This window comes from Oryx dammah, unplaced genomic scaffold (assembly GCF_014754425.2).
Source record: "Oryx dammah isolate SB20612 unplaced genomic scaffold, SCBI_Odam_1.1 HiC_scaffold_24, whole genome shotgun sequence".
NCBI lineage: Eukaryota > Metazoa > Chordata > Mammalia > Artiodactyla > Bovidae > Oryx > Oryx dammah.
The window spans coordinates 37890323-37900380 of NW_024070208.1; the positions used below are offsets into that span (position 1 = coordinate 37890323).

Here is a 10058-nt window from a genome sequence, read left to right on the forward strand (position 1 = left end):
TAGCATATTAGAAAGGAGAGACATCACTTTGCCAACAAATGTCTGTCTAGTCAAATTTATCATTTTTCCAGTAGTCATGTATGGATGTGAGAGTTGAACTATAAAGAAAGCTGAGTGCAGGAGAATTGATGCCTTTGAATTGTGGTGTTGGAGGAGACTCTTGAGAGTCTAGACTGCAAGGAGCTCCAACCAGTCCATTCTAAAGGAAAGCAGTCCTGAATCATGGAAGGACTGATGTTAAAGCTGAAACTCCAACACTTCGGCCACCTGATGCGAAGAACTGACTCACTGGAAAAACACTGATACTGGGAAAGATTGAAGGCAGGAGGAGAAGGGGATGACAGAGGATGAGATGGTTGGATGACATCACCGACATGAGTTTGAGTAAACTCTGGGAGTTGGTGATGGACAGGGAAGCCTGGCATGCTGCAGTCCATAGGGTCACAAAGATTCTGACATGATTGTGTGACTGAACTGAACTGAACTGAAACTTTATGGGCACATTCAAGTGAGTGGTAAGCCAGGCTACAGTCTTTGCTGTGCTCACAACACCTGCAGCAGGTCCAGATCCATTATTGCAATCCTGGTACCTTACTTTAGTGAACTTTTGCTGGTGGTTTGGTGATACAATATCCAAAATGCAACAAGGCCCTTTGCCAGTATACCCACAGTTAAGATGGGGCCAAGAGCAGTGGCAACAATAGTGTAATCTGAGAGTTTGTATAATGGAAACAAGTGATACAACAGAACACCTCCCCAGGTGAACATTTCCACAGCTCAGTGGCTTCCCTGTCACTGGGAGTGCTCCAGTCCCACCTGACTCTAATCACATATCAGAAATTACTAAGAAACAGATATGTGGCCTTTTACTCCAACAAATATGGAACAGATCCCACCTCTGACAGGGCAGTGAAAACCATAGAGATAAGGAGAGGCCCTGCTTAATATATAGTACATGCTACCATCATCACAACAAAAAATATTAAATCCATGTAGACTATATAGGGATAAAATTAAAAGTGTTAGTCACTCAGTAGAGTCCCACTCTTTGTGACTGTATGGACTGTAGCCACCAGGCTTCTCCCTTCATGGAATTCTCCAGGCAAGAATGCTGGATTGGGTTACCATTCTCTTTTCCAGGGTATCTTCCCAACCCAAGAATCAAACCTGGGTCTCCTACATTGCAGACTGATTCTTTACTATCTGTGTCACCAGGGAAGCCCAAAGAGAGCTCAAGGAGCCCTGAATGCCAGGCCTCCTGCAAGAAATGAGGAAGGGGGAAGACTATCACCAGGCAACCGAGTCACTCTGCCCCCTGGGAGGACACCAAGGGGGCAGGCTTTGCCCAGGAGGGGTGTAGTGCCACTTGGAGAACTGAGGGGGCATCCCCTCTTGCAGTCCCCATGCTGGTGTATGGAAAGTGGGACTAGGGACATGGGTTTGTTGCTTTGAGGCAGGCAAACACAATCTCAACTTTGCTCCCACAGGGATAGGTGACATGGACACAGTGGCCAACTGGGCCAGGACAGGAAATCTGTTACTGCTTCCACATTTTCCCCTTCTATTTGCCACGAAGTAATGGGGCCAGATGCAATGATCATAATTTATTTTAATACTTATTTTTTAACCAGCTTTTTCACTCTCCTCTTTCACCCTCATCAAGAGGTTCTTTTGTTCCTTTTTGCTTTCTGTCGTTAGAGTGTTATCATCTGCATATCTAAGGTTGTTGTTTCTCCTGTCTTTCTTGATTCCAGCTTTTAACTCATTCAGCCCAGCATTTCTCATCATGTGCTCAGTGTATAAGTTAAAGACACAGACAAATCTGTCGTACTGTTTTCTCAATCTTGCAGCCCCCATGCTAGTGTACCGAGAGAGGGGCTGGTAACTTTGAGGCAGGCAGACGCATTCTTACCTTTGTCTCCACAGGGATAGGTGGCACAGACACAGTGGCTGATTGGGCCAAGACAGCTGAACCAGTGAGTTGTTTGATGCAGGATTCTAACTGTTGCTTCTTGACCCACATACAGGTTTCTCAGGAGACAGGTAAGATGGCCCAGTATTCCCATATCTTTAAGAGCTTTCCATAGTTTGTTATCATCCACACAGTCAAAGGCTTTAGTGTAGTCAATGAAACAGAGGTAGATGTTTTTCTGGAATCCCCTTGCTTTCTCTATGCTCAGGTAATGTTGGCAATTTGTTCTCTGGTTCCTCTGCCTTTTCCTAACCTAGTTCTGACTTCTGGAATTTCCTGGTTCATGTAATGCTGAAGCCTATCATACAATATTTTAAGCATGAACTTATTAGCATGGGAGAGGAGTGCAATTGTCCAGTGGTTTGAACATTCTTTAGTACTGCCCTTCTTAGGAATTGGAATAAGGATTGACCTTTTCTAGCCCTATGGCTGCTGTTGGATCTTACAGATTTGCTGACATATTGAATGAAACACTTTGAAAACATCATCCGTAGGGTTTTGAATAGCTCTCGTGGAATTCCATCACATCCAGTAGCTTTATTGACAGCAGTACTTCCTAAGGCTCACTTTACTTCACACTCCAGAATATCTGGCTTTGGGTGACTGACCACACCATTGTGGTTATACTGTTCATTAAGATCATTTGTTTATAATCCTGGGTAGTCTTTCTATCCCTTCTTGATCTCTTCTGCTTCTACTAGGTCTCTACCCTTCATTGTGCCAATCTTTGAGTGAAATGTCCCTTTGATATTCCCAATTTTTCTGAAGAGATCTCTAGTCTTTCCCTTTCTGTTGTTTCCCTCTACTTTTATGTCTTGTTTGTTGAAGAAGGCCTTCTTGTCTCTCCTTGCTATTCTTTGGAACTCTGCATTAAATTGGGTGTACCTTTCCCTTCTCCCTTAGTCTTTTGTTTATTTTCTTTATTCAGCTATTTGTAAAGCCTCCTCAAATAACCACTTTGCCTTCTTGCTTTTCTTTTTCAATGGGATGGCTTTGTTTCACTGCCTCCTGTACAATATTATGGAACTCTGTCCATAGTTCTTCAGGCACCCTGTTTACTACATCTAATCCCTTGAATGTATTCATCACTTCCACTGCAAAAGAATTCTGAGAGTCCTTTGGACAGCAAAGAGATCAAACCATTCATTCTTAAAGGAAATCAACCGTGAATGCTCATTGGAAGGACTGATGCTAAAGCTGAAGCTCTAGTATTTTGTCCATCTGATGCAGACATCGAACTAATTGGAAAAGTCCCTGATGCTGGGAAAGATTGAGGGCAGAAGGGGAAGAGGGTGTCAAAGGATGAGATAACTGGGTTGCATCACTGATAAAATGACCATGAATTTGGGCAAGGTCTGGGAGATGTTTAGGGACAGGGAGGCCCAGGCATACAGCAAACCATGAGGTTGCAAAGAGACAGGTATGACTAGATGACTGAACAACAACAACACCCATATAGTGAATTGATCATCTAGAAAAAAAAAAAAAAGGAAATAAGCCTAAGATGAAACATAGATGAGAGAAACTTAGTTGATATCTATGAAATATTCCATTTGAAAACAGCAGAATATAATTTTTTTTCAAGTGCGCATGGAGCATTTTCTAGGATAGATCACATCTTAGGTCACAAATCAAGTCTTCCTATATTTAAGAAAATTAAAATTATATATTTTCTGCCCCAAATGATATGAGATTAGAAGTCAATTTTTTTTTAGAAGTCAATTTTTAAAAACTGCAAAAAACACAAACACATGGAGACAGCACAATATGTTACTAAACAGCCGATGGATCACTGAAGAAATCAAAGAGGAAATAAAAAACTACCCAGAGGCAAAACAAACAAATACAGTGATCCAAAGTCTATAGGACCTGGGAAAATTGTTCTAAGAGAGAAGATTTTACCAGTATAATCTCACCTCCAGGAAAAAAAAAAAAATCAAAGAAACAACCTAACCTTACACCTAAAGCAACCAGAAAAATAAGAACAAACAAAAGTTAAAATTAGTAGAGGGAAAGGTATCATATCAGACTAGAATTTAAGGGAAAAAAAAAAAAGCAGTAGTAGAGATCAATGAAACTAAAAGTTAGTTCTTTGAGACGATAAACAAGAATGGAAAAACGAATGCATGTACACCCGTGGTGGATTCATGTCAATGTATGGCAAAACCAATACAGAATTGTAAAGTAAAATAAAAAATAAATAAAAAATAAAATAAAATAAAATAAAAAAGAAAATAAGATAGAGTACTCAAATCAGTAAAATTAAAAATCAAAAAGGAGAAGTTGCAATGAATACTACAGAAATACAAATAATCATAAGACCCTATGATCAGGAATAAGCCAAGGATGTCCACTCACACCACCTTATTCAACATCGTTTTGAAAGTCATAGTCATGTCATCAGTGACAAAAAAGAAATAAAAGTACCCAAATTGGAAAAGAAAAATAAAATTGCATATTACATGATATTATATATAGAAAATCTTAAGTAGGCTACCAGAAAATTACTAGAACTCATCAATTAATTTGCTAATGTTTAAGGATACAAAATTAATACACAGAAATAACTTACATTTCTATACACTATAAGTGAAAGAGCAGAAAGAGAAATTAAGGAGACAATCCCGTTTACCATCACATCAAAAAGAATATCTAGAAATTAAGCTATATAAAGAAGCAAAATAACCTGTTCTCAGAAAACTTAATGATGAAAGAAATCAACAATGATATAAACAGATGAAGAGAGAGGCCATGTTCTTGGACTGGAAGAATTAATATTATCAAAATGAATATATAATCCAAAATAATCTATAAGTTCAATACCATCCTTATCAAATTACCATGGATGTTTTTCATAAATTAGAGCAAAAATATTTATAATTTGTATGAAAACACAAAATATCCTGAATATTCAAATCAATTTTGAGAAAGAAAAATGGGACTGGAAGCACCCAGATTCCTTGACTTCTGGTTATAGTACAAAGCTACAATCATCAAAACATTATGGTACTGGCACAAAAACAGAAATATAAATCAATAGAACAGGTTAGATAGTCCAAAGATAAACTCATGCACCTAACCTATGACAAAGGAGGCAGGAATATCCAATGCAGAGAAGATAGCTTCTTCAATAAGAGTTTCTAGGAAAAACAAGACAGCCATATATTAAAGAATGAAATCAGAACATTCCTAACATGTTACACAAAAATAAACTCAAAATGCATTAAAGAGCTAAGTGTAAGGCCAGATGTAATAAAACTATTGGAGGAAAACACAGACAGAACATTCTCTGACATATGTTCTGGCAAGATCTTTTATGATTCACCTTCTAGAAAAGTGAAAATAAAAATGAAACCTAATTAAGTTGAAAACCTTTTTCACAGCAAAAGAAGCCACCCCAAAAATGAAAAGAAAACACACAGAACAGGGAAAATATTTGCAAATGAAGTGATCAACAAAGGATTAGTCTCTAAGGATTAGTCTCTAAAATATACAAATGATTCATGCAGCTCAATACTTTTTTAATGGGTAGAAGATCTAAATAAACATTACTCTAAAGAAGATATACAGATGTCTAGGAGGCAATCAAAATATTCTTAACATGACTACAAGAAAAATCCAAATCAAAAGTATAATGAGGTATCATCTCACACTAATTAGAATGGCTCTCATAAAAAATCTACCAACAAATGCTGGAGAGAATGTGGGGAAAAGGGAATCCACTTACACTGTTGTTAGAAACATACACTGGTAAAGCCACTGTGGAGAACAGTATGAAGATTATAAAAAGAAACAAACAAGCAAACTAAAAATGGAGGTAATATATGATACAGCAATCACAGACCTGGGCATGTATCTGGAGAAATCAATACTTCAAAAAGACACAAGCATCTAAAATTTATTTCAGTCCCATTTATAATAGCCAGGATATGAAAACAAAATCAGTGTCCATTAACAGAAGAATCGATAAAGAATATGTGGTGTGTATATATGTATGTATATGTATATATATATATATATATACACACACACACACACACACACATATATATATATATATATATATGATAGAATGTTACTCAGCCATTAGAAGAACAAAATAGTACTAATTGTAGTGACATAGATAGACCTAGTAATTGTTATACTGAGTGAAATCAGAAAAAATCATAAAAAGAAAGAAAGATCAAGTATCATGTTTGTCGAAAATATCATATTTGTTTGGGAGCTCATGTACATGAATCCCATGGCGGATTCATGTCAATGTATGCCAAAACCAATACAGTACTGTAAAGTAAAATAAAGTAAAAATTTAAAAAAAAAATTAAAAAAATATAAAAATGAAGCTATTTATAAAACAGAAATGAGTCACAGATATAGAAAACAAACTTATAGTTAGCAAGGGGAACCAGAGATCAAATTGCCAACATCTGCTGGATCATCACAAAAGCAAGAGAGTTCAAGAAAAAACATCTATTTCTGCTTTATTGACTATGCCAAAGCCTTTGACTGCGTTGATCCCAATAAACTGTGGAAAATTCTGAAAGAGATAGGAAGAACAGACCACCTGATCTGCCTCTTGAGAAACCTATATGCAGGTCAGGAAGCAACAGTTAAAACTGGACATGAAACAATAGACTGATCCAAATAGGAAAAGGAGTATGTCAAGGCTATATATTGTCACCCTGCTTATTTAACTTATATGCAGAGTACATTATGAGAAACGCTGGGCTGGAAGAAGCACACGCTGGAATCAAGATTGCCGGGAGAAATATCAAGAACCTCAGATATGCAGATGACACCACCCTTATGGCAGAAAGTGAAGAGGAACTAAAAAGCCTCTTGATGAAAGTGAAAGAGGAGAGTGAAAACGTTGGCTTAAAGCTCAACATTCAGAAAACGAAGATCATGGCATCCAGTCCCATCACTTCATGGGAGATAGATGGGGAAACAGTGGAAACAGTGTTAGACTTTATTTTGGGGGGCTCCAAAATCACTGAAGGTGGTGATTGCAGCCATGAAATTAAAAGACACTTACTCCTTGGAAGGAAAGTTATGACCAACCTAGATAGCATATTGAAAAGCAGAGACATTACTTTGCCAACAAAGGTCTGTCTAGTCAAGTGAAATTGAAGTGAAGTTGCTCAGTTGTGTCCGACTCTCGCGACCCAGTGGACTGTAGCCCACCAGGCTCCTCTGTCCTTGGGATTCTCCAGGCAAGAATACTGGAGTAGGTTGCCATTTCCTTCTCCAGGGGATCTTCCCAACCCAGGTATTGAACCCAGGTCTCCTGCATTGCAGGCAGATGCTTTATCCTCTGAGCCATCAGCTTTAGTCAAGGCTATGGTTTTTCCTGTGGTCATGTATGGATGTGAGAGTAGGACTGTGAGGAATGCTGAGCGCCGAAGAATTGATGCTTTTGAACTGTGGTGTTGGAGAAGACTCTTGAGAGTCCCTTGGACAGGAAGGAGATCCAACCAGTCCACCCTAAAGGAGATCAGTCCTGGGTGTTCATTGGAAGCGCTGATGTTGAAGCTGAAACTCCAATACTTTGGCTACCTGATATGAAGAGCTGACTCACTTGAAAAGACCCTGATGCTGGGAAAGATTGAAGGCAGGCAGAGAAGGGTACGACAGAGGATAAGATGGTTGGATGGCATCACTGACTCAACGGACCTGAATTTGGGTAAACTCTGGGAGTTGTTGATGGAGAGAGAGGCCTGGCATGCTCTGATTCGTGGGGTCGCAAAGAGTCAGACACGACTGAGTGACTGAACTGAACTGAACTGAAAGGGGGCAGGAATAAATTGGAAGATTATAACTGACATATAAACACTGCTCTATATAAAATAGGTAATAAAGTGAAAGTGAAGTCGCTCAGTCGTGTCCGACTCTTTGCCACCCCATGGACTGTAGTGTACCAGGCTCCTCCGTCCATGAAATTCTCCAGGCAAGAATATTGGAGTGGGTTGCCATTTCCTTCTCCAGGGGATCTTCCCGATCCAGGTATCGAACCCTGGTCTCCCACATTGCAGGCAGACACTTTAACCTCTCAGCGTGATTCGACATAAAATAAGAGTGGATGTCTATATCTATATATAGATATATATATCTGATTCACTTTATGTACATCAGAAACTAATGCAATATTGCAAATTAATTGTACTCCAATAAATATTTTAGAGGGCTTCCCTGGTGGCTCAGAGGTTAAAGCATCTGCCTGGAATGCAGGAGACCCGGGTTCGATCCCCGGGTTGGGAAGATCCCCTGGAGTGGAATTCCATAATTTAAGAGATAGGAGACAAATGAGATTAACCAAATTTTAACACATTTATACTGACATTTTGCAGACATAATTTTGTGCTTAACATTGACTATTGCTGGAATAAGTACAGACCTTTAAAAATGTTTCAGAATAACAATGCAACCATATGTTATTTTACAGTAAACAATTTATGGGCAATTCTGAGGATGAGGGTCATTGTGTTGCCTCACTGATGGAGAAACTGAGGTTGGAAGATTTCATTGCTTGAACATAAGAGTATAACAGAGACAGGATCTAATACCAAGTCCTGTAAATTGACAAACACAATTTGTAATTATTATGGAACTCATTTAACAAATAGCAGCTATATATTTTGATTTTTTTGAAGAAATAGACTGTAAAGAGGAAATTATAATCACAGTGCAACAGTAAAAAAAAAAAAAAATCCAACAGAAAAAAAGAGCAATTGCAGTTCTTGCTATAAATCCATTTCTTCATATCATTGTCATTTGTGAATGCATTTACTAACATAAATGATAATATAATTTTTAAATTTAATATGTGTATTGAATTTCAATATATGCATTGAATTTAATATGTGCATTGAATTTCAATATATGTATTGAAACAGTAGTGACAATTATGATGATGATGATAAAGGGCAATGACAATTTCTTCTTTAGTTATGTAAAATATTCATGCTAAATTGCAAACAAATAATAAAGTGTAAATTCATTGTTGATACTTGTTATCATAACATTTTATTTAAAATTGAAAATTTATGTCATTCTAATTCAAACTTTTAACATTTTGAGGAAATAAAAATGCAGCATAGAGTGATTAAGTGATTTACCTATGTTCTTACAGGTATTTATTATTATTTACATATCTATCATAGTTGCTCAATGTAGATACCAATTAAAAGGGTTTATAAGCATAAGACAGAGAAAGCAATGGGACCCCACTCCAGTACTCTTGCCTGGAAAATGCCATGGATGAGGAGCCTGGTGGACTGCAGTCCATGGGATCACGAAGAGTCGGACAAAACTGAGTGACTTCACTTTCACTTTACACTTTCATTCATTGAAGAAGGAAATGGCAACCCACTCCAGTGTTCTTGCCTGGAGAATCCCAGGGATGGGGAGCCTGGTGAGCTGCCATCTATGGGGTCGCAGAGAGTCAGACACGACTGAAGTGACTTAGCAGCAGCATAAGCAAAAGTAGTTACTTAAATTCATGTATCTCAAAGTCATTGCAGACAATACTTTTATACCTTCCTGCTCTTTCTTTCTAGTGCCTGTTGACAACTTAATAGAACTGAAAAAAGAGCATATTCAGTTAGCCAATGAATTCTAAAGTATTTCTAAGAGTCTGGAAGTGAATGAAATATATGTTGGTCATTAATAAAGTGGGCTCTGGACTCAGACTGCTTGTCTTCAAATCTCAGCTCTCCTACTTTGTATCATGAGCTAGTATTATACATATGATTAAAGTCTTGGATGCCAGAGCCAGACTGCCTAGATGTAGAAATAAGCTTCACAATTTATTAGCTATGCAGCCTAGAGCAAGTTACAAAATCCTCTGTACTTCATTTTTTCTCCTTTGACAAAATAGAAAGTGTAGTAGTACTCACTTCATACAATTTTATGTTCACTTAAAATGAGTTAATCTGTATAGATCCCTTAGAACAGTATCTGACTCCACCCTTCCACATCAATCAAGTTCAGCCATGTCTGACTGTGACTCCCCATAGACACCAGCAGGCCAGGCTTGCCTGTCACCAGCTCCCAGAGCTTGCTCAAACTCACGTCCATTGAGTTGGTG

General features: G+C 38.0%; 1 long non-coding RNA gene and 1 other non-coding gene across 2 annotated transcripts; one reads left to right on the top strand and one right to left on the bottom strand.

Moving 5' to 3' along the window:
• Positions 1 to 2679: 2679 nt before the first annotated feature.
• On the bottom strand, positions 2680 to 9351 carry LOC120882994. The gene is made up of 3 exons (XR_005725637.1): positions 9342 to 9351; positions 2858 to 2866; positions 2680 to 2774 (listed from the first exon to the last, which is right to left on the bottom strand). It is a non-coding gene; the product is annotated as an uncharacterized LOC120882994 (long non-coding RNA).
• TRNAS-GGA lies at positions 8159 to 8230 on the top strand. The gene has a single exon. It is a non-coding gene; the product is annotated as a tRNA-Ser (tRNA).
• Positions 9352 to 10058: the final 707 nt, after the last annotated feature.